The following is a 24734-nucleotide window of genomic DNA, read 5'->3' as shown; positions in this document are numbered from 1 at the left end:
CCTGATTACTCTAGTGCAGCCCCTGCTCTGGTCACTCAGGGAACAGAAAACTACTCATCCAGTGACCAGTATATTTGCCCTCTACCAGACTCCTGTACCCCACTGGTCTGGGTCTGTCACATATCCCTCCCCCCTGCTCAACGCCAAGGGGTTGGGCAGGTTGGGACGCCAGACAGTGCACACGTGACAAGCCATCGGCATTGCCATGCGGCTCCCTGCTCTGTGTTGCACACGGAACTGGAAAGGTTGGAGGGATAAGAACCATCTGGTCACCCTTGTGTTCTTCTCCTTGTTCTGCTGCATCTATTGAAGAGGGGCATGGTCGATCACGAGGACAAATCTGCGCCCGAGCAGGTAGTAGCGCAATGTTTCCATGGCCCATTTTACAGCGAGGCATTCTCTCTCCACCACTGCATATTTTTGTTCCCTTGGAAGGAGTTTCCGACTGAGGTATAGAATTGGGTGTTCCTCCTCCCCGACCATCTGTGATAGAACGGCCCCCAACCCTACTTCCGATGTATCCGTCTGCAGGATAAACTCCATGGTGAAATCAGGGGCTATCAGTACGGGGTTATTGCAGAGGGCAGTCCGTAGGTCTGTGAATGCTTCCTCTGCTGCGTCAGACCATCTCACCAGATCAGGTCCACGGGCTTTCACTAGGTCTGTCAGGGGGCTTGCCCTTGTGGCAAAGTGGGGGATAAATTGTCGTTAATACCCCACCACACCTAGGAACGCCCGGACTTGTTTCTTGCGACTTGGTCGGGGCCAATTTTGGATGGCCTCTAACTTGTTCACTTGGGGTTTTACCAGACCTTTTCCCACAATGTAACCAAGATATTTGGCCTCCGTAAACCCTACAGCGCACTTGGCAGGGTTTGCTGTAAGGCCAGCTCGCCTGAAGGTATCGAGGACTGCCTCCACCTTCTCCAGGTGGGTTTCCCAGTCTGGGGTATGAATGACCACATCGTCCAAGTAGGCAGCAGCATAACTGTTATGCGGGTGTAATAGCTTGTCCATGAGGCGCTGGAAGGTAGCTGGGGCCCCATGTAGTCCAAAAGGGAGGACAGTATATTGAAAAAGACCCTCTGGTGTAGAGAACGCAGTCTTTTCCTTTGCGTCTTCTGCAAGGGGAATCTGCCAGTACCCCTTTGTCAAGTCTAGGGTAGTCAAGTACCGGGCATTACCCAGATGGTCCACTAGCTCATCTATGCGAGGTATGGGGTACGCGTCGAACTGGGATACTTCATTTAGTCACCGGAAGTCGTTGCAAAATCTTGTGGTGCCATCAGGTTTGGGCACCAGCACGATTGGGCTGGACCACTGACTGTGGGATTCTTCGATGATCCCCAACTCCAGCATTTTTTTTACTTCTGCTTTTATTTCCTCCCTTTTTGCCGCTGGCACCCGATAGGGCCTCATTGTTACTCTGGCCCCAGGGTTCGTGACGATGTGGTGATATGTCTCGGTTGTTCGACCCGGTTTTGTCGAGAACACATCTTGGTTCCGGAAGATCATCTCAGACACCTCATTCTTCTGGTCTGGTGTTAAATTGGGAGACACTCTCACCTGTTTGGAAGGCTTGTTTTCCTGGGTTAGGTCTTTTTGGACCGTTGTGCATGCCTCTTGTGCATGCCAGGGTTTCAGAAGGTTAACGTGATAAATCTGTTCTTGTTTTCTGCGTCCTGGCTGCCGCACCTTGTAGGTTACTTCCCCCACGGGTTCAACCACCTCATAGGGCCCCTGCCATTGGGCCAGAAGCTTGCTTTCTGCCGTGGGTACCAACACCATAACCCGATCCCCTGGTTGGAACTGTCGCACTTTTGCCTGGCGATTGTAACGGGTTCGCTGGGCCTCCTGGGCCTTCTCCAGATGTTCCCGTACAATAGGGGTAACCCGGGCTATCCAGTCTCGCATCTGCATTACATGCTCTATTATATTTCTCCCCTCATTGGGTTCCTCTTCCCAGATCTCTTTGGCGATATCTAGTATGCCACGGGGGTGACGCCCGTATAATAACTCGAACGGAGAAAACCCAGTTGAGGCCTGTGGTATCTCCCGGATAGCGAACATAAGGTAGGGTAGTAGGGTGTCCCAATCCTTCCCGTCCCGACTTACCACCTTCCTTATCATAGCCTTGAGGGTTCGGTTAAACCTTTCTACCAATCCATCAGTCTGGGGATGGTAGACCGAAGTTCTCAGGGTATGTATATGGAGCAGCGTACAGAGGTCCTTCATTAGCTTTGACATAAATGGGGTTCCTTGGTCGGTTAATATCTCCTTCGGTAGCCCCATTCGGGCAAAGATCCCCACCAGCTCTTTGGCTATAGTTTTAGAGGCCGTGTTCTGCAGGGGGACGGCTTCTGAGTAGCATAGTCCAAAACAACAAGTATATATTGGTGGCCCCGAGCCGTCTTCTCCAGGGGTCCCACTAGGTCCATGGCTATTTGCTCGAAGGGGACCTCTATGATGGGAAGGGGTACTAAAGGTGCCCTCAAGTGGGGACGGGGACTGTGCAGCTGACACTCCGGGCAGGAGGCACAGTACCTCCGCACTTCTTCATGTACTCCGGGCCAGAAGAACCATCGTAGGACTCGTGCCAGGGTCTTCTCTACCCCCAAATGCCCCCCAAAAAGATGACTATGAGCAAGACTTAATACAGTGTTCTGGTGTTTTTGAGGTACTAGGATCTGCTGTACCTTCTGCCCCTGTACTGGTGCAACCCGGTATAAGAGATCCTTCTTCATTATGAAGTAGGGTCCTGGTCCCTGGGTTTTCCCTTCCACGGGGACCCCATCTATTTCAGTCACCTCCTTCCTAATGTTGTCATACCTTGGGTCTTCTGCCTGGTCCCGTCCAAAATTTCCTCTCCCGGGGCTAATCTGCCCAAGATCTAGGGGCCCAGTCTCTGTTGCCTCTACTGGTTCAGAAGCATCAGACTCAGGTGCTTCTCCCTCCTGCGTGGCCTCCTTTTCAGCTGCGCGGGTCCGCCTACCTACAAGAGCGACCCTCTGGCTTTGGGTCAGTATTCGGGTTCCCAAGGCCTTAGCTGCCCTTCTTTCCCTTTTTGTCTTTCTACCCTGTCTGGGAGTGGAGAACAAATCTGGGGATATTTCAGAGAAGATTGGGGGTTGACAGTCTGCTGTGGATGCCTCATCAATTTTAGGGTCCCCATCTTTCTCCAATCCCCCTACTGGGAGTAAGTTTCCAAACCCTGGGAAGTCCCTCCCTATGAACACCAGGTATGGGAGTTTAGGGACTACACCTGCTGCTACCTCAGTAGTGTTCCCTTGGATCTCGATTTTTACTGGGATGGTGGGGTAGTAACTAACTGTCCCATGGACACATGTTATCCCCATACGTTTAGCCTGCAGCAGCTGACTACGCTTCACGAGCTTCCCTGAGATAAGCGTGATAGCACTCCCCGAATCAACCAGTGCCGTGGTCCCTACCCCATTTAGTTTCACTGGTCTGGTATACATATGTGGGGTTAGTGACACCCCCACAAGGTGGATTAGGGAGCATGGATCTGCCCAGTTCCCCAGGTTACACTGCATAGGCTCCTCAGCATTGGGACACTGTGCAGCTATGTGTCCCCACTCCCCGCAGGCATAACATCTGTATGGAGCCCTAGGCGTTCCCCGGTCTCTTGGTTTGGGCAGTCTAACATCACGATCCTCTTCTCCCTCAGTGCTCCGACTCTTTGTGGCCTCTGATGGGCCTTCAGCCTCTCTCTTTTTCCACCTGGGCCCTCCTGGTGGCCCAGTCACCCGAACTTTAGGGCTTGGTGCTACTAGTTTAACCCGGGGTGCCTCTTCCTTAACTGGTCGGGTCAGCTCCCTCACTGTCCTTCGCCTCTCTACCAGGGCAACAACCTCATCATAGGTGGAGGGTTCGTTCTGGCTTACCCAGGGACGAAGGTCTGGTGGTAGTCCCCTCATGTATCGGTCGATGACCAGAACCGCTAGTATCTCTTCCGGACTCCAGGACTCTGTTTGCAACCACTTTCGTGCGAGATGGATGAGGTCATACAATTGGGACCGCGGGGTTTTGTCTTCCTGGTACCTCCAACTGTGATACTGCTGGGCCTGCACTGCTGTCGTTACCCCAGATCTGGCCAGGATCTCTGCTTTCAGCTGGGGGTAGTCTGCCACAGCCTCTTCAGGCAGATCATGGTAGGCCTTCTGGGCCTCCCCACACAGGAATGGGGTAAGGATGCCAGACCACCGATCTCGAGGCCAGGCCTCCCGTAGGGCTGTCCTCTCAAAGGCCAGAAGGTATGCCTCTACATCATCCTCCCGTGTCATTTTCTGCAGCCAATGGCTGGCCCGTATGAGCCGCGTCCCATCATGGCTGTGATTCAGCTCTGTAAGGGACTTTACCTGGTTTACCCGTTCCCGCAACATTGCTCGGTCTTGAGCAGCCTGGTCCATCAGCAGGCGATTAGTCTCTTGCTGCAGCCGCACTGCCTCCTGTTGGGCGGCTGCCTGGACACAGGTAGCCTCCTGCTGGGCCGCCGTAGCTTGTATCAGTGCCCGCACTACGTCATCCATTGTGGTGAAAAAAAATAAACCCTCTCCCTTTTTGTTGTTGTTGTTGTTGTTGTTGTTTGTTTTTAAATCATCCTCCTTCTTCCGCCACGCTGTGCATCCCAAGATCCCACCCCTGACACCAGTGTGACAAAGTTCCTCCTCTATCTTGGTGGGTCCTGCGCTTATTGGCAGATTTTCTTGCCTCAGAGATTCACCATGTGGGTTGGGGAACAGCCCAGAGACCTTCCCCTCTGGAAGAACCCACAGTCCAGGTCAATTGGGAGGTTTGGGGGGAACCCGGGCCTGCCCTCTACTCCGGGTTCCAGCCCAGGGCCCTGTGGACTGCAGCTGTCTATAGTGCCTCCTGTAACAGCTGCATGACAGCTACAACTCCCTGGGCTACTTCCCCATGGCCTCCTCCAAACACCTTCCTTAGTCTCACCACAGGACCTTCCTCCTGGTGTCTGATAACGCTTGTGCTCCTCAGTCCTACAGCAGCACACCTTCTCACTCTCAGCTCCTTGCGCCTCTTGCTCCCAGCTCCTCACACTCGCACCACAAACTGAAGTGAGCTCCTTTTTAAAACCCAGGTGCCCTGATTAGCCTGCCTTAATTGATTCTATCAGCTTCTTCTTAATTGGCTCCAGGTGTCCTAATTAGCCTGCCTGCCTGAACTGGTTCTAGCAGGTTCCTGATTACTCTAGTGCAGCCCCTGCTCTGGTCACTCAGGGAACAGAAAACTACTCATCCAGTGACCAGTATATTTGCCCAGACTCCTGTACCCCACTGGTCTGGGTCTGTCACAGTACCTATAGACTGTAATCAAGGGTGGTCTACACTGGGGGGGGGGGGAGGGATCGATCTAAGATACGCAACTTCAGCTACGAGAATAACGTAGCTGAAGTCGACGTATCTTAGATCGATTTACCTCGGGTCCTCACAGCGCAGGATCGACGGCTGCAGCTCCCCCGTCGACTCCACTTCCGCCTCTCGCTCTGGTGGATTTCCGGAGTCGACGGTGAGCACGTTCGGGGATCAATTTATCGCGTCTAGATGAGACGTGATAAATCGATCCCTGATAGATCAATTACTACCCGCCGATCCGGCGGGTAGTGTAGACATGCCCCAAGCCACCCCTTAACCTTCTGTTTGTTAAGCTAAATAGACTGAGTTCCTTCAGTCTGTCTCTATGGCCTTGTCTACACTAGAGACCTTACACCCCTGAGCTACATAAGTTATGCCCACAAAAGTGCTAGTGTAGACATAGCCTATAAGGCACGGTTTCTAATCCTTTAATCATTCTTGTGGCTTTTTGACCTCTCTCCAATTTATCAACATCTCTCTTGAACTGAGAGCACCAGAATTGGACACAGTATTCCAGCAGTGGTCACACTGGTGCCACATACAGAGGTAAAGCAACCTCTCCATTTCCACTCAAGATTCCCATGTTTATGCATCCCAGGATTGCATTAGTCCTTTTGGCCACAGTATCACCCCGGAAGCTCATGTTCAGCTGATTATCTACCACAACCCCCAAATCCTTTTCCAAGTCCCTGCTTCCCAGGATTCAGTCCCCCCATCTAGGAACAAAGGACATTCTTTGTTCCTAGATGTAGACACTTACATTTAGATGTATCAAAACGTATATTGTTCACTTGCGCCCGCTTGTTTAACTTAGTTTCAGATGGTTTATATTGCTCAGACAAGTTTATACTGCTCAGGTGAGTTTATATTGTTCAGGCCTTTTTGTCTAACTTTGACTCAAGTTCTGCAACATTTCTTGTTATTTTTTTCCTAAAAGGTTTTTGTCCCAAGCCAGATTTGGCTGGACTTTGGGGAGCAATTTTAGCCACTTTCTTCAGTGCTGTGAGACAACATTTCCCTGCACTTTATTCTTCCAGTCTTGGTCCTGCATGCAAGAGCAAGGAGCAGCGCTGAGGGCTGGGGATGGACAGAGGGAGAACTGGGGGTGATGAGGACAGCCACTTTTTCAATTGAAACCAGCATTTTCCAGTATCCCTTAGTTCCCTAAATCTCTTTGGCACTTTTGGAGATTTCATCTCTAGTGTAATTCCAAGGGGAAAAAAGAAGACGTCATAGCTCAGCCCAGTAGCCACATGCAGCATGTGCTGCATCCTCGGCCCAAGGGGTGAGATAAGAACAGATCCATTCATGAGAGGGAATTCCTGCCTTTTGCTGCTTTGCATTACTCATAAGCTTAGCACTAGTTACATACTGCCCGGTGTTTGGCATGTTAAGTGTGTGTTAAATGGGGTTTGTTGCCTCTTCCTCTAGAACTGAAAGTTAAAAAACGTGGCCTTGGACTAAATGTCGTTTGGAAAAATTGTGGTTTATAAAAATGAGTCTTGCAACACTTCTGGCTCCGACTGCTCTGTCGTCTGCTTTGTATTGTTGTCAGACTCAATTGTTATTCACCTGAGCACATCCATTGTTAATTGCAGAGCTCCCAGTTTTTCTTGGCTAGCTAGATTCCTGCTGTTTCATGATTCATTACTTGTAAACAAACGACTCCCCGGCTCTCTGGGCAAAGCTGATTCTCAGCTATGCAAAGGATGCTCCCAGGTTGTCCTTTGGCTGAGCTATTCCTGCTGGTATCCTGCACACTGGCTAGCTGGGAGATTGCCATCTAGGTCATGAGTGGTAGTTGTGATTTTAAGAATTATTTCATCTTGATGCACCAGAGACTTTTCTTGACATCTCCCAAAGTTTATATTGAATTTGCAGCCATGAAGTGAGCTCCACAGCTGCCAAACTTCCATTAGCTCAGAGACCCTTTCATCTTCCTCCCCAGGCATGGAATTACTGAGAAGCCATGGAAGCCCCATAGATGAAGGAAGTTAAAGTGCCACGTGCGATTCAGAGTTCTCCACTGCAGCCTGTGTTTGACCCATGGAAAAGGCAGGTCTCTGCTTGGATTGTTCCATCTTGATCCAAGGGAGCTGGTTAGTACCTGGCCTCCTTGGAGAGAGCAACAGTGCCCCAAGCAACACCAACCAAAGAGAGTGATACTTAGAGATCATTACATCTGGGCAGGGAAGGGTTTTGTTTTCATTCCACTTTGGAACAAAACTCCGTAAATTTTGAAATTCTCCATGAACGTGAATGGAGCCCTGACCTCAGGGCAGCCCACCAGATGGGCGAGCTGACAGGAAACCAGGCAGAGTTCCAGAGGGACTTCATTGAAACGGAATCATCTTGGGGGAACATTTGGATTTTGACAAATTAGGAAACACTTGTGAAAAAATATTTCAAGGGAATTTTTCCAGCCAGCCTTACTTTGAGCAGGGGGTTGGACTAAATGACCTCCTGAGGTCTCTTCCAACCCTGATCTTCTATGGTTCTATAATGAAGGAGGGCACAGCTACAGCCCTGGCTGAGTCCTCCAAGTGGATGGTCTCCAGTCTGCTGTACTGAACCCAACCTTTGGATCCCATATGCTTTTCAAGCCAACTGGGTCTGGACATAGTCTGGCTACTGTCTCTACCTCTGGCCTCTAGGGAACATTCCTGGGGAAAGATGCCCTGTCTGGCTCCCTCCTTGAGAGGTGGGACCCTGCAGGCCCACTGGCCTAGGGTGCAAGGCCAGTACAGAACCTCCCACACCTCCCTAATTGCTTATAGTTTAACTTTCAGGGACCACATGATAGCTAAAGTTTGGAACACAGACCTCACATAGGAATTTTTATTAAAACACACACAGTTTACTCCTAGAGCGCACAGGAGAGATACAGATCTAGGCAGAACAACAAACTCCCGAATGCAGTTCCCATCACCTTCCACTGTAAGTCTCTGGCTTTGTTTCAGGTCCAGAAGGGAGGCCAGGTCCCTCCTACCTCCACTCCTCCTACTGAATCTTCTCCTTCTGGGGATGGTCTGGCTCACCTTGCTTAGGGAGCGTGCATAGGCGTGCACACAGGGTGTGCCAGGTGTGCCCAGGCACACCCTAATGCAGGGGTGGGCAAATGGCTCCACTCTCCCAGCGCGGCAAGCCGCAGGGTCCGTGCTCCCGGGCCAGAGCGCCCGGCCGAACGCAGCAAACCGCCGGCCCCTCCCCCGCCTTCCCCCCTCCCCTGGAGCCATGCCGCCGCGCGCAGCGCTCTGGGGGCCGGGACTGCGCGGGAAGTCAGACACGCTCCCCCTTCCCCTGGAGCCATGCTGCCGTGCGCAGTGCTCTGGGGGCCGGGGGCTCAGCGGGGAGTCAGACACGCTCCCCCCTCCCCATGAGCCATGCCTGCAGTGCTCTGGGGGCCGGGGCTGCGCGCTCCCGCGGGGCAGTGTTTGGCTCCAAGGGGAGGCTAGGAGCCTCATCTCATAGTAAGGGGTCCAGGGCCAGGGGGGTTGGATAAGGGGTGGGGGTGGGGGAAGTCAGGGGACAGGATGGGTTGGATGGGGCATGGGAGTCCCGGGGTCTCTCAGGGGGCGGGGGGTGGATAGGGGTCAGGGGACAGGGAGCAAGGAGGGTCCTGGGGGGGCAGCTAGTGGGGGGGTCCTCTGGAGGGGGTGGTCAGGGGACAAGGAGCTGGGGTGGGGTTGGATGAGTCAGGAGTTCTGGGGGGGGGCTGTCAGGAGGCAGGGGTGTGGAGAGGGGTTGGGGGAGGCAGGGAGCGGGGGGGGTTGTATGGGTTGGGAGTTCTGGGGGTCCTGTCAGGTGGTGGGGATCAGTTGGATAGGCGTGGGAGTCCCGGGGGACTGTCTGGGGGCAGGAGTGTGGATAAGGGTCGGGGCAGTCAGGGGACAGGTAGGGGCTAGGGTCCTAGGGGGGCAGTCAGGGGACAAGGAGCAGGGAGGCTTAGGTAGGGGGTGAAGTCCTGGGGGGCAGTTAGGGGCAGGGGTCCCAGGAGGGGGTAGTCAACTCAGGGGACAAGGAGCAGGGGGGGTTGGGGGTTCTGAGGGGGGAAGTCAGGGGGCAGGAAGTAGGAGGGAGAGGATGGGGCGGGACTAGGGGAGGGGAGGGGCAACAGCAGGGCTCCCTGGGTGCACACCCTAATGAAATGGGCTGTGCACGCCTATGGGAGCGTGTCACTTCTAAAAACATCTTGTCTTTGTTCCTGTTCTGCTGGGATTCTCCATGCTGCACCCTGTATGGGATTGCTGGCAGCAAAGAGTCATTAAAGGTGTGGGAGAAAGCACAAGCATGTCTCTCTCAGGTATGTCTAAAGCACATACCTCTGTGGCACATAAATGCTGATATAGCAGAATATTCCTAACCAGAATGAATTCGAGGTGTTAGTAGGAGCACACATTGAAACAGGAAAATACTGTGTCAAAGAGCAGATCACCCCATTTCACCCCATCCTCCAGTGAGAACACGTCCATCTCTCACCACAACGTCCCACTCATTGGAGCGTGCGCACTAGGCACTATTGGTCTGTCTACACTGCAGGGTAAGCCCAGAGTCTCAAATCTGCAGGCTCAGTGCTTCTAAGCCCGTGCCTGTGTGTCCACATGGATCATGACCCTGGGTTTACAATGTCAGAGACCGGAGGACTAGGCACCACCTCAGCCCCATCAGCAGACACCTCTCCCTCATCCGTGTCATGCTGATGGGAGAAGGCTCTATGCGACCTTCAATTTCAGTTCTCAGCTGTATCACATTTTCAGTATAATGTTACACACTGCTTCGGTATTCCCATCTAGGGCAGATCACAGGCGACAGGCCAGTGTGCCGATTCCTCCTCTCCTGAACAGGGTGACAGCCAGCATCCTTCCCCTGGTGCAGCCCGATAATGCTGAGGATGATTTCGTTTTCATTTCACTTTCTTCCTTGTCACAAGTCTCACAACCATTTATTTTGTCCCTTTTCTCCTTTACAAATGTTAATTTCAGTCTTTGTCTCTGTTGCAGTGTTTTAATGCATTGTCCTTGACAACTGAAATGAAACCATCCTCAATAGGCAGAGAATTCACATCATGCCAGTGTCTGGAATGAGCACAGCAGAAGCAGCTGCAGTGGTAAAGCGACAGCTAGAGACTAATAATAGTACCTTCAATTTATACAGCACCTAGGATCCCACAGTGCTTTGCAAACTACGGGCCAGATTCTGATGTCATTGAGTCCAGTGGAATTTCTTTGGATTTAGATCCCAGTTTAGCAACCAAAGTCAATAGAACTGACCATGTGCACAAAGTTAGACCTTTGCTTAAGTGCCATGCTGAATCTGGGTCTTACAGTGTTGCATTCAGACTCTGACCCAATATCAGGATATGTAGGAATAACTTCAGTCACCATCTAAATGCAGCCACTGATGGAGTGGAATATGGCAGCTGTTTACACACAGACACAGCATACAACAATAAATAAGGAAGACTATAAAACCTTATCCAGCTGAAACCTCAGCGGTTTTATGCAGTCAATTGTTGGAATCTGGCCAAGACACTAGTATTAGCATCCCCTGTGTTTAAAAGAATAAAATGCCATGGGGTCTTGAATGCAAACAGTATTCAAGAGCTCAGCCTCATAGCACATCTGGAAAATGCTCTGACAGCTGCTCAGCACCTCCTAACAACACGCTGGGATGGTGCAAGAGGAACAGCACCCCAGCACCATTCCATGCAGCACTCTGGAATTTCTTTGGAGCTTTAGTATTGACCAGGCCCAAAGCTGCTTAGCTTGCATGATCTCATGTAATACAGAGAAGCAGGAGGACAGTAATGCAGCCTGGAATTAATTTAACTTGAATCTAATTTGTTTCAACATCTGGGTCTTCTGAAGCCTTGTCTAAACTACTGAGTTTTGTCAGCAAAATGCAGCTTTTGGCAGTGTAGTGAGGTGGTGTGGCTCCCCGCCGCCCCGGAGAGGGAAGAGCCCGTCCGGAGGCCGGAGTGGGCGGAGCTAGGGAGCTCTGAGCCCGCCCCTCAGAGGGTCAGGCAGCGACCCGGAAGTATAAAGGCTCACCCTCAGAGCTCAGTAAGGCCCCAGCCGCCAGAGAGGCCAGACGCCTCCAGCCTAGCCCGCGACTGGGAAACCCCCGCGGCCCAAGGCGGCTGCCAGGACTGGCCGGGCCTGCCCTGCGCCCGCTACCCGGAGGAGTTGCCGGACCTGCCCTGCGCCCGCTACCCGGAGGAGTTGCCGGACCTGCCCTGCGCCCACTACCCGGAGGAGTTGCCGGGCCTGCCCTGCGCCCGCTACCCGGAGGAGTTGCCGGACCTGCCCTGCGCCCGCTACCCGGAGGAGTTGCCGGACCTGCCCTGCGCCCGCTACCCGGAGGAGTTGCCGGACCTGCCCTGCGCCCGCTACCCAGAGGAGTTGCCGGGCCTGCCCTGCGCCCGCTACCCGGAGGAGTTGCCGGACCTGCCCTGCGCCCGCTACCCGGAGGAGTTGCCGGGCCTGCCCTGCGCCCGCTACCCGGAGGAGTTGCCGGGCCCGCCGCTCACCGAGGAACCCATGGTGCTGGACCCCCCAGAGGACAACACCTGGACCCAGGTATGAGCCGAGGGGGAGTGTGGAAGTAGCCCGGGGGCAGCCGACCCTAGTCTGGCTGCAGCACTGCCAGAGCCCATGTCAGTGTGTTGCAGCCAGGATCCCCACTGACAGCAGCGGGTCTTCTGCCGCTGCTAGGGCCCCGGGCTGGGACGCAGTGGAGTGGGAGGGCCTGCGTCCCCCCTGCCACCCAATTCATGGGTGGCCGTCTCCCCCTCTCCCAGGCCTTTGGAGGCTTGGGCCTACTGTCACTGCTCAGCCCTGCCTGAGCTCTGACTCTGCACTGCCCCGCCCGGACCTAGGGCCTGGGCTTGCTACTGTTTGTACTGTCACTGCTCAGCCCTGCCTGAGGGCCTGAGCCCTTGACTCATTGTTACCTCGCCCGGACCTGGGCCTGGGCTTCCTATTGCTTGTACTGTCACTGCTCAGCCCTGACCCAGGGCCTGGGCTTGCGGTGTTTATTTCAGTTACCGCAAGGGCTGCCGAGGGAGACCCCCGCGGACAGACTAATTCCCCCGAATGACAACTGTATGTAGTGAGCCGGTGTGGCTCCCCGCCGCCCCGGAGAGGGTCGAGCCCCGGTTAACCCTTGTACAGGCAGCAAAACAGTAGAGGTGTACGGCATACTGGTGTTGGTGCCACTAGGCATAGCTACCAGGTAACTCGGGGGGGTGGAAGGCCATAAGTGTCGATGAAACCCCCCTGCTCTGGGTCTAAGTGAGCCAAAGTAACTCCATCTTGTGAACTTTAACCAGCCTCAATGCTAACAGCCTAAATGCTGAAGCAGAATATGTAACAGTCAGCTTTTTTAGCAGACAGCTGCAGTTTCGCTCACACTAGCACAAGCAGTAGTGATAAGAAAGAAGGAGGGGGGAAGGGGGGAAGTCTACTACGTCTAAGCTTGCAAGGCCAAAGATAAACATGCGGACGAGAACTTTTCTAACACGCCACAATGTAGTGCCTGCTGTAACCGCTGTCGGGAAGGGAGGGGTGGAGGGAGAAACAAAACAAAAGGCTTACACAAAGCTGCTTGGAATATAAAATGGGAAACTTGCTTCTATTTGTTGCGCTTCTGATTTGAGACATGCTGGTCTCCTGAGTGCCTTTTCGAGATCTCGAATAAATTTGGTTTGCTTCTCCACCCTGGTGTGTTTATCAGTGCGACGCACACCGGGCAACGAACCCCCTGTTGCCCCCTCGGGCCCTCTGGGCCGGCAACACTGGAATGCCACTTTTGGTGACGAAACTCTGCAGTTTTGGTGACAAAATAAAACCACCTCAACGAGAGACATAGGACTTTTTGCTGCAAAGTTTTAGCAGCAAAATGTCAGTGTAGACACCGTGCTTAGTTTTATTGCTTTAAATGGCCTCCAGGAGATATCCCACAATGCCCATCCTGACCACTCTGTTCAGCAGTTCGAACGCCGCTGCCCTGCACCCAGGTACACGGGCATCCACCCCAACCACTTTAAAGGCCTGGAAATTTTTGAAATTCCACTTCCTGTTTGCTCAGCGTGGAGAGTTCACATCGCATCTTCCCAGCTGACCATGGCGGCTCCACACCTGAGTTGTTGGATCTGCTGGCACTATGGGGAGCAGGCCCAGCTCCACTCCAGCCGTAAAAACTTCGATACCTATGGTCAGATTTCTCGTGGCATGTTGGAGAAGGGCTATGAACAGGACACACACCAGTGCTGTGCGAAGATAAAAGAGCTGTGGCAGGCACACCAGAAGGCAAGGGAGTCAAACCGTTGCTCTGTGGATACTTCAGTAAGACTGGAGGCGGCAGACAGTGGACTCAACTCTGAGGACAAAGTCGTGGATGAGGAGGTCATGTTGGAGGACACGGCAGGGTCATCCAGTGACGCAGTGAGTCAGGACCTCTTTTCCACTAGCCAGTCCCAGCAGTCTGTCTCTGGTGTGCATGATGCAGGAGAAGAGAGCTCTAGTAAGTGATCTTTTTGATGGATGCTGAGGTCCAGCTGTCTTTGCTCTGTATATTCTAGAAGTGGGTGAAAGGATAGAAATGCACAAGACTGGCTGTGTTTGAGTGTGTTCCACATTCCACTGTGCAGCTAAGCAGTGCAGTGTAACAGTGTGTTAATGCACACTGAGATTTCCCGGGAATCCTCCCCTAGGAAACTTTCCTGGAAGTACTCACCAATCCTCTGCTGAAGGTTCCTTGGCAGAGCTGCTTTGTTCCTTCCCCCATTGTAGGAAACTTTCCCACGCCAATCAGCAATCACTTGTGCAGGGACCAAAGTGGCACACAGGCGAACAGCATAGGGATTGGGCCTGAAGCTGCACACATACAGGAGATGCACCCCTGCATCCTTGCTTATGCTCAGGAGTGAGATATCAGTTTCAATGACCCCCTGCCTGTGGAAAATGGTGTCAGAATTTACAATGTTGTCCCTAGTTGCCTGTAGTGATTCCCTTAAAAAAAACCCTAAACCATGTGCCCCATCTTGAGCGCTCCCCACCACCAGGCTGAACTCACCATGTTTAGGGTGTTCGCCGAGCTGTGTGCTTGCCAAGGGAGAGTGAGAAATTGATTTGTATTTAAAGAGAGGTGTATTTTACTATAATGATTCAATGCTGTGCATGAACTAACAATCATGCTTCTGTTTATTGTTTCTTGTGCTTCTGCAGATCTGGCCTTGTGGGGAACCCCCTACACACTGGCAGAGCACCTCCACCAGATAAGGAAGTGACCAAGGAGAAGCAAGAAGGACATGTTCAGAGAGATGCTCAGAGGTCGGAAAACAAGAACGCAGGGCGTGGAGAGAGACTTTAAAGGAAAAATTTAAAATAGACTGGCAAGACAGAAAGGAGAGCCAGGAGCAAATTGTAATGGGCCAGCAGTGGATGATAAAAATGATGGAGGAGCAACCAGATGTTGAAATCCCTAATCACACTGCAGGCAGAATACATGCATGCATGCTTGCCTCCCCCTCCACCCCCCCCAAACCAATACAGAACTGCTTTCCATGCTCTCTCCAAACTCCTCCCACACATTCCTTGCAACTGCCCTGCCCATCTTGATACCCCGTTCACTCCACCTCTTCAGACAGCTTCCAAAATGATAGCTGGACACACACAGCTATGAGAGCCTACACTGGGCTTCATTGTTATTTCCCTTCCCACCAAGACTTTTGTGTGTGTTGTTAATTGGTATTTAATAAAAATAAACTCCCTGAAAGATAACCAATCTTTATTTGTCTCCAAAACACAGTGGTTGATGCTGGAATTAATACACAGTGGCAATTTCATCATTTGCTGACAATAAATCATGGTCAGGAACCATCAAAATTGTCATATAAGGTGGCAAGTTAACAAAGCATGGCGGAGTGCCATATAAAAAGACGTATTACTGGTGCTCATTGTCAAAATGTTGTCTCAAAGCCTCCCTGATTCAACTAGCCCCCCTCCCCGTTGTGTCCCTCTAATAGCCCTGGTAACTGGCTGCTCAAAATCAGTCACCAGGCGATCTGCTTCTGCACTCCACCCAGGGGAAAACGTTTCACCCTTAGCCTCACAACTATTATGGAGTGCACAGCAGGCTGCTATGACCATGGAAGTATTTTCCTCATTTAGATCTGACCTGCCATAAAGGCAGCACCCATGTGCTTTTAATCTGCCAAAGGCACATTCTATGGTCATTCTGCTCCTGCTCAGCTTATTGTTGAAGCGCTCCTTGTTACTGTCCAGGTTTCCTGTGTAAGGCTTCATGAGCCAGGGGAGTAAGGGGTATGCTGGGTCTCCCAGGATGACTATGGGCATTTCAATATCCTCCATTGGAATCTTCTGGTCTGGAAAGAAAGTCCCTGCTTGGAGCTTTTTGTATAGGCCAGTTTTCCTGAAGATGAGTGCATAATGCACCTTCCTGGACCACCCTGCTTTGATGTCAGTGAAATGTCTCCGGTGATTCACAAGCACCTGCAATACCATAGAGAAGTATCCCTTTGTATTGATGCATTCCATCACAAGATGGTCCGGGGCCAAAATTAGAATATGTGAATGCGTGCCGTCTACTGCCCCATTGCAGTTAGGGAATCCCATTTCTGCAAAGCCATCCACTATTTAACGCACATCGGCAAGACTCATGATCCTTCATAGCAGGATGTGATTAAGGGCCCTGCACACTGCATTAATGCAGCCCCAACATTGGACTTCCCAAATTGAAACTGATTCACGACTGTAGCGAGGTGACGACTCACCGGCGCAGCGCCTCCTGCTGGTTGTCTCGGGAATTAGCTCTTCAGCTCCAGAGCGCCCTCTGCTGGCCAATGTCCCGCTTGCCGCTGGCCCCCATGTCCCTCCCGGACCCCGGTGCCCCTTACCTCAGGGTTCTGCCCTTGGCAGTACCCCCGCAGTCTCCGGGTCTCCTCTCCCCGGGGAACCCCCAACCCTCTCTCCCCACCTTGCCTCAGTGGCTACTCCCAGTCACCATCTAGCCCCCTGCTCGCTGGGGCAGACGCAGTCTGTACCACTCATCACTGACAAGGAGGGTTTGGACCTGCTGCCTTTGCCTACCCTGGGCTGCCCCTCTGCAACCCCAGTACCTTCCCGGCCTTTAGCAAGGCCTGCAGCCTGGGGAGTTGCCAAGCTGGAGCTACCCCGCTCCTTTGCCCTTCCCCAGCCCTGCTCAGCCTCAGATACCCTGTTCAGCTCCCAGGCAGCCCAGTCCTTCTCTCTCCAGCAAGAGAGAGACTCCCTGAGCTCCTGGCCCAACAGCCCTTTTATAGGGCCAGCTGTGGCTGCTTCCCCAATCAGCCTCATCTTCTGGCTCCCTGGGGCAGCCCTTTCCCAGGGCTGTTTTAACCCCTTCAGGGCCGGAGCAGGAGACCACCCCGCTACACCGGCCCCTCAAAATCCCCACCCCTGGGGGTAGGGGAGACTTTTGGCCTGGGCTCCCCAGAGCTACTCCTCCAGGGCCACCCCTCCAGGGCCGCATGCTTCCTCTCGGACGCTTCCCAGCCTTGGGCCATCTCCCAGGAATGTGCCTCTGCCTTCCGGCGGGCCAGCTCCGCGGCCTCCAGCCGCGCCCATAGGGAGCAGCTCTCATTTTGAAAAAAGAACGAGGAGCACTTGTGGCGCCTTTTTGCTCGTTCTTTTTGCTGATACAGACTAACACGGCTACCACTTGGAAAGCTTTCATTTTGGTGTCCTTGTGATGCAGTGCTGGGGCGAGCTCCACACACAGTTCCAGGAAGGGGGCTTTTGGCATCTGAAAGTTCTGCAGCCACTGCTCGTCATCCCAGACCTGCATAAAGATGCGATCCCACCGCTCAATGCTTGTTCCACGAGCCCCAAAGCAATAGTCCACTGTGTGCAGCTGCTCTGTGAATGCCAGAAGTAAGCTGGTGTTGTTTCTTTCCATAGGACACAGCAGGTCAGGCAACTGTGATTCTTGTTCAGATTGGGAGTTCATTATATACTGCATGTAATCAGGCGCCTCCTGCTGGTCGTCTTGGGAATTAGCTCTGCCAGCCTTGGAGCGCCCTCTGCAGGCCAGGTGTCCCACCTGTCGTTGGCCCCCCCGTGTCCCTCCTGGACCCCGGTGCCCTTGGCTTGGGTGCTGCCCCCCTGGCAGTACCCCACTCTCTCTCTGGGTCTCCCCACCCAGGGGGACTCCCACCCCCTATCCCCACCTTGCCTCAGTGTAAGGCTACTGCCAGTCACCAACTAGCCCCCATCCCCTGGGGCAGACTGCAGTGTATGCCACTCATCACTGGCAAGGGGGGTTTGGCCTGCTGCCTTCTTCCACCCCCAGTACCCCTATGGGCCTAGAACCAGGCCCTACAGCCTGGGGAGTCACCAGCCTGGAGCTCCCCTGGCTTTTCCCCAGCCCTGCCCCACTCCCAGGTACCTCTCAACCTTCCAGCAGCCAGGCCGGTCTCCTTCCACAGCTAGAGGAGAGACTGCTGAGCTTCTGGCTGCCCTGGCCTGGGTTGCTCTGTTTGGGGCGTGGCTCCAGCTGCAGCCACTTCCCCCAATCAGCCGGGGTTTTGCTCCTTTCCCCAGCCCCAGCAGGGCTTTTCCAACCCCTTCAGGGCTGGAGCGGGTGCTCACCCCGCTACACTGCATGACCATCCATGATATATTCATAACACTGATCACAACAGTAGAGAGCAGTGAGGGATCCATCATATCAGAAGATATGGCAGGTGCACAGTAAACAGGGGCTATTAAGAAATGCCACAAAACGCAGTCAGAAGCCCATGGAATGATGTAACGGAAAATACTGCATCATTGGACATTGAGCCCGCACCCATGATTCACTGCGATCCACTCCACCTTCCCATAGGTCATTGCTGCAGAAGGTGGCGAGTAGCACAATGGGATAGCTAAGGACAGTGCACTGATTTCACTGTCAATGCTAGAGCACCAAGTGAGGATGCGTTTTGCTGACAGAAGGAGCATTGTGTGAACATGCACAAAGGATGTTATTATTTACCGGTTATTATTACCGGTTTTTGATCGTCAGCGTAACTTGCATCAACAAAACTGTGCAGTGTAGACAAGGCCTTAGGCTGGAATGATAACAGAAAAGACTCTTAAACTGCCTTTTGCCTCACAGAGGAGACCCTCCACCACTTAGTTTATCCTCCATGTTGGGCGAGTGATGGTGTCATGTTTACCAGGGAAAGTTAATACTTATTCTCGTGGTCAATCTATTCTAGTGGTGACTCAATCAGTGCAAAAGTAGCCCAGTACTACTGTACCATGCAGAGTCAGCAACACAATACCCTTGTGCAGTTCGACCACTTCCTTTAAGTCTACTCCATGGGTTGCTGTGAAATATGGTGACTAGTTTTTCTCCTAGGCTTTCCCTCCTCTGCTACCTACAGTTCTGCTCCAGAGTGTTCACAACAGTAGTTACCTAAGCCGAGATGTATTAGGGTTTGTGAGAAACATCATTGCCTTTGAGATTTAAACTTAGATTGGACAAAGCATTCCAGAGAAGTCTGTAGGGAACAACCCTGCACTGGCAAAGAGATGGATGAGAGGAAACAGAAAGGCCTTTGCCATCTCTTGCCTCTGGGATTCTGTGCTACATTGCTCTTGGCATTCAGCTACTGATGACTGCATGGCACCAGCAGCTATTTTCCTGAGCCAGTGTCTTGGGACTTCACTAGAGCTAGTCAAAGCTCAGAATTTCCATTCTGCAAGAGGGTCTCTGTTCTGATACGGTCTAGTTTGTTCAGTATCACCCTTGTCTTTGACTTGCTGTGTTCAAATCAATTGTCTCAAGCTTGTTGTTTACCTACTCTCAATAATTCCAGGCTTCCCAATTAAAAGTCCTTGTGCAGACAAATCATGAGCATTGGGGAATAATAAGAGGGTATTGATTATACATGGACTGCATTTAAAAGGAAATATTTATGCCTTCTATTAAATCTGACATTTGCTGCTGATTGACTTGTGCACTTTGGCTTGGTCTATTAATCACCAGCCTTTAGGAATGGTCAGACAAGGGGACACCAAGGGGAAAGCACAAAAAAAGGCATTCACAGCAATTCTGGGTTTACCGTCCACATTTTAATGCTGCTATCTCTCAGGACAGCACCTAAGATAGCAGCTTTTAGATACTGTGATGTTAGGTGCCTTAGCAAAAAGAGATCCTGTCAAACTAACTTGATATCTTTTTTGATGAGTTTTCAAGTTTGGTTGATAAAAAGTAACAGTTTGATGGAATATACTTAGGCTTCTCTAAGGCATTTTACTTGGTACTACATGGCATTTAGATTTAAAAAATAGAACAATACAAAATTAACAGGCAAATGTTAAATGGACTAAAAACTGGCTAATTGATAAGTCTCAAAATGTAATAAGAACATAAGAACGGCCGTACCAGGTCAGACCAAAGGTCCATCTAGCCCAGTATCCGGTCTACCGACAGTGGCCAATGCCAGGTGCACCAGAGGGAGTGAACCTAACAGGCAATGATCAAGTGATCTCTCTCCTGCCATCCATCTCCATCCTCTGACAAACAGAGGCCAGGGACACCATTCCTTACCCATCTGGCTAATAGCCATTAATGGACTTAACCACCATGAATTGATCCAGTTCTCTTTTAAACGCTGTTATAGTCCTAGCCTTCACAACCTCCTCAGGTAAGGAGTTCCACAAGTTGGCTGTGCTCTGCGTGAAGAAGAACTTCCTTGTATTTGTTTTAAACCTGCTGCCTATTAATTTCATTTGGTGACCCCTAGTTCTTGTATTATGGGAACAAGTAAATAACTTTTCCTTATCCACTTTCTCCACATCACTCATGATTTTATATACCTCTATCATATCCCCCTTAGCCTCCTCTTTTCCAAGCTGAAGAGTCCTAGCCTCTTTAATCTCTCCTCATATGGGACTCGTTCCAAACCCCTAATCATTTTAGTTGCCCTTTTCTGAACCTTTTCTAGTGCCAGTATATCTTTTTTTAGATGAGGAGACCACAGCTGTACGCACTATTCGAGATGTGGGCTTACCATCGATTTATATAAGGGCAATAATATATTCTCAGTCTTATTCTCTATCCCCTTATTAATGATCCCTAACATCCTGTTTGCTTTTTTGACCGCCTCTGCACACTGCGCGGACATCTTCAGAGAACTATCCACGATGACTCCAAGATCTTTTTCCTGACTTGTAGCTAAATTAGCCCCCATCATATTGTATGTATAGTTGGGGTTATTTTTTCCAATGTGCATTACTTTACATTTATCCACATTAAATTTCATTTGCCATTTTGTTGCCCAATCACTTAGTTTTGTGAGATCTTTTTGAAGTTCATCACAGTCTGCTTTGGTCTTAACTATCTTGAGCAGTTTAGTATCATCTGCAAACTTTGCCACCTCACTGTTTACCCCTTTCTCCAGATCATTTATAAATAAGTTGAATAGGATTGGTCCGAGGACTGACCCTTGGGGAACACCACTAGTTACCCCTCTCCATTTTGAGAATTTACCATTAATTCCTACCCTTTGTTCCCGGTCTTTTAACCAGTTCTCAATCCATGAAAGGACCTTCCCTTTTATCCCTTGACAACTTAATTTACGTAAGAGCCTTTGGTGAGGGACCTTGTCAAAGGCTTTCTGGAAATCTAAGTACACTAAGTCCACTGGATCCCCCTTGTCCACATGTTTGTTGACCCCTTCAAAGAACTCTAATAGATTAGTAAGACACGATTTCCCTTTACAGAAACCATGTTGACTATTGCTCAACAGTTTATGTTTTTCTATGTGTCTGACAATTTTATTCTTAACTATTGTTTCGACTAATTTGCCCGGTACTGACGTTAGACTTACCGGTCTGTAATTGCCGGGATCTCCTCTAGAGCCCTTTTAAAATATTGGCGTTACATTAGCTAACTTCCAGTCATTGGGTACAGAAGCGGATTTAAAGGACAGGTTACAAACCTTAGTTAATAGTTCCGCAACTTCACATTTGAGTTCTTTCAGAACTCTTGGGTGAATGCCATCTGGTCCTGGTGACTTGTTAATGTTAAGTTTATCAATTAAGTCCAAAACCTCCTCTAGTGACACTTCAATCTGTGACAGTTCCTCAGATTTGTCACCTACAAAAGCTGGGTCAAGTTTGGGAATCTCCCTGACATCCTCAGCCGTGAAGACTGAAGCAAAGAATCCATTTAGTTTCTCCACAATGACTTTATCGTCTTTAAGCGCTCCTTTTGTATCTCGATCATCAAGGGGCCCCACTGGTTGTTTAGCAGGCTTCCTGCTTCTGATATACTTAAAAAACATTTTGTTATTACCTTTGGAGTTTTTGGCTAGCCGTTCTTCAAACTCCTCTTTGGCTTTTCTTATTACATTCTTGCACTGAATTTGGCAGCGTTTTTGCTCCTTTCTATTTGCCTCACTAGGATTTGACTTCCACTTTTTAAAGGAAGTCTTTTTATCTCTCACTGCTTCTTTTACATGGTTGTTAAGCCAAGGTGGCTCTTTTTTTAGTTCTTTTACTGTGTTTCTTAATTTGGGGTATACATTGAAGTTGGGCCTCTATTATGGTGTCTTTAAAAAGCGCCTATGCAGCTTGCAGGGATTTCACTTTAGTCACTGTACTTTTTAACTTCTGTTTAACTAACCCCCTCATTTTTGCATAGTTCCCCCTTTTGAAATTAAATGCCACAGTGTTGGGCTGTTGAGATGTTCTTCCCACCACAGGGATGTTGAATGCTATTGTATTATGGTCACTATTTCCAAGCGGTCCTGTTATAGTTACCTCTTGGACCAGCTCCTGCGCTCCACTCAGGACTAAATCTAGAGTCGCCTCTCCCCTTGTGGGTTCCCGTACCAGCTGCTCCATGAAGCAGTCATTTAAAGTATCGAGAAATTTTATCTCTGCATTTCGTCCTGAAGTGAAATGTTCCCAGTCAATATGGGGATAATTGAAATCCCCCACTATTATTGGGTTCTTAATTTTGATAGCCTCTCTAATTTCCCTAAGCATTTCATCATCACTATCACTGTCCTGGTCAGGTGGTCGATAATAGATCCCTAATGTTATATTCTTATTAGAGCATGAAATTTCTATCCATAGAGATTCTATGGAACATGTGGATTCACTTAAGATTTTTACTTCATTTGATTCTACGTTTGCTTTCACATATAGTGCCACTCCCGCCCCTGCACGGCCTGTTCTGTCCTTCCGATATATTTTATACCCCGGAATGATTGTGTCCCATTGATTGCTCTCAGTCCACCAGGTTTCTGTGATACCTATTATATCAATATCCTCCTTTAACACGAGGCACTCTAGTTCACCCATCTTATTATTTAGACTTCTAGCATTTGTGTACAAGCACTTTAAAAACTTGTCACTGTTTATTTGTCTGCCCTTTTCTGATGTGTCCGATTCTTTATGTGAATGTTTCTCATCTGATCTGGCCCCTACTTTATCCTCTTCCATCCTCTGCTCCTGACTAGAACCTGGCGATTCTCTATCAATAGACTCTCCCCTAAGAGAAGTGTCTGTCCGATCCACATGCTCCTCTGCAGCAGTCGGCTTTCCCCCATCTCCTAGTTTAAAAACTGCTCTGCAACCTTTTTAATGTTTAGTGCCAGCAGTCTGGTTCCACTTTGGTTTAGGTGGAGCCCATCTCTCCTGTATAGGCTCCCCCCATCCCAAAAGTTTCCCCAGTTCCTAATGAATCTAAACCCCTCCTCTCTACACCATCGTCTCATCCACGCATTGAGACTCTGAAGCTCTGCCTGCCTACCTGGCCCTGCGCTGGAACTGGGAGCATTTCTGAGAATGCCACCATAGAGGTCCTGGATTTCAATCTTTTCCCTAGCAGCCTAAATTTGGCCTCCAGGACGTCTCTCCTACCCTTCCCTATGTCATTGGTACCTACATGTACCACGACCACCAGCTCCTCCCCAGCACTACACATAAGTCTGTCTAGATGCCTCGAGAGATCCGCAACCTTCGCACCAGGCAGGCAAGTCACCATGCGGTTCTCCCGGTCATCACAAACCCAGCTATCTACGTTTCTAATGATGGAATCTCCCATTACTAACACCTGCCTTTTCCTAGCAAGTGGAGTTCCCTCCCCCGGAGAGGCAACCTCAGTGCGAGAGGCAACCCCAGTACCGTCTGGAAGGAGGGTCCCAACTATGGGAAGGTTTCCCTCTGCTCCCGTTGACTGCTCTGCTTCCCTGGGCCTTTCATCCTCCTCAACAGCACAGGGGCTGTCTGACTGGAGGTGGGACAATTCTACAGTGTCCCGGAAAGCCTCATCAACATACCTCTCTGCCTCCCTTAGCTCCTCCAGTTCCGCTACCCTGGCCTCCAAAGTCCGTACGTGGTCTCTGAGGGCCAGGAGCTCCTTGCACCGAATGCACACATACACCACTCGCCCACAGGGCAGGTAATCATACATGCTGCACTCAGTGCAATAAACTGGATAGCCCCCACTCTGCAGCTGGGCTTCTGCCTGCATTGTCTCCTAGTTAATGAAAGGGTTGTTTAAGCAAAAGGTTTTGAATGTAGTTTGGTTTATAGGTTTTAAGGGAAATAAAGGGACCCCCGCTCCCTTCCAAACTCCCTTGCGAAACTCCCTGTTAGCAGCCCCTGGTCGCAAAAGCTCCCTGGTCGCTTGTGCGCTGCTTTATAAAGCCCTGGCCTATGTGAATGCCCCGCCCACTGATTAAGGCTCAGCCACTTACCAGAGGCTTCTAGCTTTCAGACCTTCCTTTGAAGCTCACAGCTTCCAACTGCCAGCCACAGCACACGGTCCTTCAAACAACCAACCAAACAAACAGACTGACAAACACAAGCTCAGCACACAGCAAGTAACCCCCAAACACAAACAAACACACACTACAGACAGTCACTTACCCCAAGGGTGCTGTATTGCTCCTCCTTCACCTGGAGAACTCCCTTGCGAAACTCCCTGTTAGCAGCCCCTGGAGAATCATTGTCGAGTAGGTGTGTTTCTAGTAGAGTTCAGCGGGGAGCGATTCTTAGCCCTACTCTATTTAACATTTTAATCAATGACGTGGAAGATAATATAAAATCATCATTGATAAAGCTGGCAGATGTCACAAAGACTGGTGGAGTCGTAAATAATGAAGAGGACAGGTCACTGATACAGAGTGATCTGGATAATCTGATAAACTGAGTGCAAGCAACCAATGTGTGCTTTAATACAGCTCCATGTAAATGTCTATATCTGGGAACAAAGAATGCAGGCCATGATTGCAGGATGGGGGACTCTATCCAGGGAAACAGGGACTCAGAGTCCTGG

The sequence above is a fragment of the Emys orbicularis genome, chromosome 23 (genome assembly GCF_028017835.1).
Source record: "Emys orbicularis isolate rEmyOrb1 chromosome 23, rEmyOrb1.hap1, whole genome shotgun sequence".
Taxonomy (NCBI): Eukaryota; Metazoa; Chordata; order Testudines; family Emydidae; genus Emys; species Emys orbicularis.
Note: the sequence above shows the minus strand (reverse complement) of the source record.